Genomic DNA, 6106 nt, shown 5'->3' on the forward strand with positions numbered 1-6106 from the left:
TCGATTATCCGTGCATCCAGGCAGTATTAAAAAGTACAATGACTTGAAACAAAATTATTGGTGGTCCGAAATGAAAAGAGATATCTCTGAATTTATTTCTAAATGTTTGCTTTGTTAGCTAGTTAAAGCTGAACATCAAGTGTCGTTTGGGTTACTACAACCGATTAAGATTCCGGAGTGGAAATGGGATCGAATGACCATGGACTTTGTATCGGGTTTGCCTTTATCTTCGAGAAAAAAATGCCATTTGGTTTGTAGTTGATTGTTTGACAAAATTAGCTCATTTTATTCGGGTTAGATCTGATTATTCGCTTGATAGATTAGCTGAATTATACATTTCTGATATAGTAAGATTGCATGATGTGCCATTGTTTATAGTGTCAGACAGAAATCTGAGATTCACGTCACGATTTTGAAAGAAGTTGCAAGATGCTCTGGGTACTAAATTACATTTTAGCATAGCTTATCATCCGCAAACAGATGGTCAATCTGAACGGATTATTCAGATACTTGAGGATATGTTGAGATGTTGCATTCTCGAGTTTGAAGATACATGGGAAAAATATTTACCGTTGATTGAATTCGCTTATAGTAATAGTTTTCAATCGAGCATCAAAATGGCCCCATACGAAGCTTTATACGGTCATAAATGTCGTACACCTTTATATTGGACAGAGCTCAACGAAAATAAGATTCACGGGGTTGATTTGATAAAAGAAACTGAACAAAAAGTGAAAGTGATCCGAGATTGTTTGAAAGTAGCTTCTCATCGTCAAAAATCATATGCAGATTTGAAAAGAAAAGATTTGAGTTTGATATCAGTGAGAAAGTGTTTTTGAAAGTATCTCCGTGGAAGAAAGAGCTTCAATTTGGTAAAAAAGGCAAATTGAGTCCGAGATTTATCGGGCTGTATGAAATCATCGAGTGAGTTGGGTCGGTTATTTATAAATTGAGGCTACCATCTGAGTTAGAAAAGATACATAATGTGTTTCATGTATCGATGCTTCGATGGTACAGATCTGATCCTTCGCATGTAATTCCTTCATCTGAGATTGAAATTCGGTCTGATATGACCTACGAAGAAAAGCCGATTTGAATCTTAGCTCAAGAGGTTAAAAAGTTACGTAATAAAAAGATTCCGTTAGTTAAAGTGATGTGGCATCGGTACGGTATTGAAGAAGCAACGTGGGAGCCTGAAGATGCTATGAAATAGCAATATCCAAATCTGTTTAACGGTAAGATTTTCTGGGACGAAAATCCCTAAGGGGAGAAAATTATAATAGTTCGATTTTGACCTTAGTCGAAATAGTGGTTTCGGGACCACAAATCCGAGTTAGAAAAATATTTTTAATATTAATTTCTATTTCTATGATACGTAAATTGATATGTGTGAAAGTTTCGTACGAAAATTTAACTGTTTGTGTACTTAATTTGCAAAAAGGATCTAATTGCATAAAATGTAAAAGCTGTGTGCTAGATGTTTAAATGCTTATTTGAGTTGGCTTTCTAGAGTAAAGGTCCTTATGTGGTTATTTAACCATTGGAGATTTGAATGGACAAAAAGGGGCATGTGTTAGGTGAATTTTTAATAGTTGAATGAAAGGGAAAAATGGTCATTTAGATTTATGTTAATAATAATAAAACAAATGCATGTAAATGGATCATTTTATTTCCATTCTTAACCAAAAATACAAAGAAAATAAAATAAAAAGAACACCTAGGGTTCGGCCATTGTATTCCTTGATTAAGGTATGTTTTTGCTTCGGTTTTTGATAATTTCTACGTTTTTGTGATCGTTGCTAAGTGTACTATAAAGCCCATGCTTCAATTTCTGATTTTGATGATGATTTTGAAATATACCATGGATGAATTCATGAGTTTTGTGTTGTTAAATGGTAAATTATGGAATGTATGTTTTGGATTAACATATGTTGTCTTTGAATTTTTGATGAAATTGAGTAAATTGGGCTAATTTGTAAAAATGTTATTTTGAGGGGCTTAAATGTAAAATAAATGAAATGTGTGAACTAGCATGAGTACTAGGAGAATTTGGCCAAGCTTGTGTATATGCAAATTATATGTATTTTGTGATTTTGTAAAAGAGGGACTAAAGCGTCGAAATGTGAAAACATTAGGACTAATTTAAAAATTTTCCTAAATATGTGTTTATGGATTGAATTGAATTATTTGGTGAATAAAAGGATTAATTTTGAATACTTATAGATCAAGAAAAGATGAGTTCGGATTTAGATCGAGGAAAATCAAAGATTATAGAATAAACGTTCGAGTCGACACCTTGAAGTACGATGTAAGTTCATACTTAAAATGTGATGTTAAGTAAGTTTTGATGCCTTTATTTTACATGGATTGTATAAAATTGAATTGGATGATATGGTAATGAATCGGAAGCTTTGGCACTAAGTGTGCGATTTAAACTAGCTTTAGCACTAAGTGTGCGATTTAACTAGCTTCGGCTACTTGAGGCACTAAGTGTGCGAAACTGACTTAGTCTCGGTTATTCGAGATGGCACTAAGTGTGCGAAAATATTTAGCTTCGGCTAACCTTATAGCATTAAGTGTGTGATGTGTAAAACACAAATAACTTATGGAAAGTCTGATAACATTCAACATGAGGTAAGTATAAAAGTGAATAAGTACGGGAAGCTTTAGGTATGTATAATGCCTAAGTGGTAGATGATGTTATGTATATGAATCTCATTGAGTTGATATAGTTATATGCATTGAAATTGTGCAAATAGTCATAGGTTATCATTTTATGTTTATATACTATGAATATTTTGAGTACGAGCTTACTAAGCTTTTGAAAGCTTACTCTGTGTGTTTACTGTCTATTTTACAGTTGTCGTAGCTAGCTAAGGCTCGAGGATAGTTGAGGATCGTCACCACACTATTGATCTCATTTTGGTACTTTTGAAAGTGTAAATATTTTTTAAGTATGGCATGTATAGGCTAGAAGGACTATGTTTATAAATTTTGATGTGTATATGTTATGCCATGGGAGGTGGCTAGCAGATGAAATGTTGTATATAGTTTTGGTATTTGGTCAATGGTATTAAATGATGCATGGCTGTAGTGTTTTAGGAGCTAATATGTTTTTGTTATAATGAAGCATGTTTTAAGCATGGAATTGGTTGGAAAGTATGGTATAAATGTTGTATGCCATTGCTTGTAGATTTGGCCCAAAGAGAAGTGGCAAATTAGCTTAAACCAAGCCTGCATTGTGCCACACGGTCAGAGGACACGGGCATGTCTTGTGGCCATGTAAGAAAAGCAGTATTCTCCCAAAAATCACACAGCTTTGACACGAGTGTGTCTTGTGGCAGTGGGCCAAAATCAGTAGCTAGCTAAGTACCACACAACCATAGGACATGGGCGTTCCTATTGGCCATGTGAAAAAGTCAGTATAAGACCTATTTTTGGCACGGTTGGTTTACATGGGCATGTCTGTGCCCGTGTGTGCCACACAGCTAGTCACACGGGTGTGTGACTTTAACAGTTTTGGAAGATTTGGTTAAGTTCCAAAAATTCTGATTAGGTTCGATTTAGTTCCGACCTTTCCTTAAATGTATGTTTTAGGTCTCGTAGACCACATTGATGAATGAATTGACGAAGAATGCTTCTGTATTAATGATGAATAATATCTGTGATTCTGAATTGGTCCGAAATGTTTTATCTGTTTGGTAATGCCTCGTAACCCTAATCCGATGTCGATTACGGGTTAGGGGTGTTACAGGATCTTCTTCAAAATTGCTTTCCATGGAAACCAAGGTTTCTATCTCTTCCATAACTGAACACTCTTCTGCTGGATAGGGAAATTTCATCGCTTTAAGAATGTTAAAGGTTACCTGATCGTCTTGAACTCACATGGTGAGTTCACCTTTCTGTACATCAATTAACGTTCTTCCCGTGGCTAAGAAAGGTCTCCCAATGATGATCTACACTTCCTTCTCTGCTTCAACATCTAAGACAATGAAATCAGCAAGAAAAATAAATTTATCGACTCTTAACAAAACATCTTTGATCCTTCCTTCGGGATATGCTAAAGATCGATCTGCTAGCTGAAGCGTCATAGTTGTAGGTCTTACTTCACCTATCCCTAGCATCTTGAAAATAGACTTAGGCATCATATTGATACTCGCTCCTAAATCACACAAAGTTTTACCACAGTAGGATTTACCAATGTTACAGGGTATAGTAAAGCTTCCTAGGTCTTTCAATTTCGGTGGGAGTTTATTCTGTAGGAACGCATTGCACTCCTTTGTGAAGGAAACAGTCTCATACTCACTCAGTCATTTCTTCTTGGATAGTATATCCTTCATAAGCTTTACATAATTCAAATTTGTTCTAAAGCCTCCACCAACAGAATATTGATGTGTAACTGCTTCAGAACATCCAAAAACTTCTTGAATTGCACATCCTGTTTCTACTTGTGTTGCTGCAATCTTTGCGGATATGGAGGTGATGGAACTTTCATTTGAATCGGATAACTCTTCTAAGTAGGTAAATCTGCATCCAAAGAAGGTGTTAAAGTATTTGAATTCACTAAGTTAGGATTTACCTTATCAGTCTTTGCAGATTCTGACTCTTTTGGTGTAGGAATTTCAACAGTTGGTTGATTCTTCTCAACAGGCTTATCTTTGATATCAATCAATCAAGGTTCCAGAATTTTACCACTTCATAATGTCACTACCTTGATATGTTCTTTACCCAAATTTCTTGGATTCTCAGTATTGCTCGGCAGGGTTCCTTGCGGTCTATTCCGAAGCCCTGTAGCTGTCTGACCCATTTGATTTTCCAAAATTTTCAATGTTACTCCTTGGCTTTGGATCAAAGCGTCATTCTTTGCCATGTACGCTTTCAACAAGTTCTCCAAACTGTTTGATGCCTCAACTTAAGGTGGTTTTGGAGCTTGATGATTAAACCCTTGAGATTTGTTGGGTCTGTCCTGCAATAAGTTCTTGTTCGGTCCATTTCCATGGTTGCTCCAAGAAAAATTAGGATAATTACGCTATGAAGGATTGTAGAAGTTGGACTGGGGTCCTTTTCCACTCCTATTTTGATGTTAGTTCCCCACATAGTACACTGACTTGGGATTTGATTGACAATTCTCAAAAGAATGACCTTTCCTATAGTACACATAGAAAACTACTTCAAACAGACTTGGTGACTGAGCTGCAAAATTATCAGCACTATTAGCGGTAAACTATTTTAGCATAGAGGAAATAGACGCTACTTGAGCTGATAACAAAGTGAGGGCGTCAACTTCATGAACTCTGGCTACACATCTTCCTGAAGACGTTTGATTTGTTGGCTATTGATAGTTATTACTCGCGATCCTTTCAATAATCTCATAAGTCTTATTATAAAACTTAGACAAAATTGCACCATTCATAGAAGTATCTACCATCAATCTTGTATGTGCATTGAGACCATTATAGAATGTCTCGAACTAGATACAATGAGGAATCCCATGATGAGGACACTTACAAAGTAACTCCTTGAATCACTCCCAAGCCTCAGAAAAAAACTCGTCATCCAATTGTTGGAAAGTTGTGATCTCATTCCTCAACTTAGTGTTTTTTCTATGCATGTAATACTTAACCAAAAATCTCTCTGCTAATTCTTGCCATGTAGATATGGAACTTGGTGGTAATGAATTGATCCATGCTCGTGCTCGATCTCGCAACGAGTATGGAAACAACTTGAACCTCAGTGCGTCTTCAGTCACATTGGCTATCTTGAATGAATCACTCACCTCTATAAATAATTGAAGGTGGAGATGTGGATATTCCGTGGGAATACCACTGAATTGGCCCACCATTTGGAGTATTTGAAACATTACTGGCTTCAACTCAAATGGGGTTGCCTCAATATCTAGCCTTCTATTTCCTGGATTTAACTCACTAAAAAGTAGCACATCATATTGTCTGATGCACTAATCCCTATCATCGACAATGAGGATGGGATTTCGTACACGATCGGCTTCATTACCTTAGTCTTGATTTTTTTTTCCAAGGTCTATCTCTGTAACAGCCTGATTTTGGGCCTAGTCGGAAGAGTGGTTATGGAACCACAAATCTGAGGT

General features: G+C 36.1%; 1 non-coding gene across 1 annotated transcript; it reads left to right on the top strand.

Moving 5' to 3' along the window:
- Nucleotides 1–5486: 5486 nt before the first annotated feature.
- On the top strand, nucleotides 5487–5593 carry LOC128282976 (small nucleolar RNA R71). The gene has a single exon (XR_008273323.1). It is a non-coding gene; the product is annotated as a small nucleolar RNA R71 (small nucleolar RNA).
- Nucleotides 5594–6106: the final 513 nt, after the last annotated feature.

The sequence above is a fragment of the Gossypium arboreum genome, chromosome 10, assembly GCF_025698485.1.
Source record: "Gossypium arboreum isolate Shixiya-1 chromosome 10, ASM2569848v2, whole genome shotgun sequence".
Taxonomy (NCBI): domain Eukaryota; kingdom Viridiplantae; phylum Streptophyta; class Magnoliopsida; order Malvales; family Malvaceae; genus Gossypium; species Gossypium arboreum.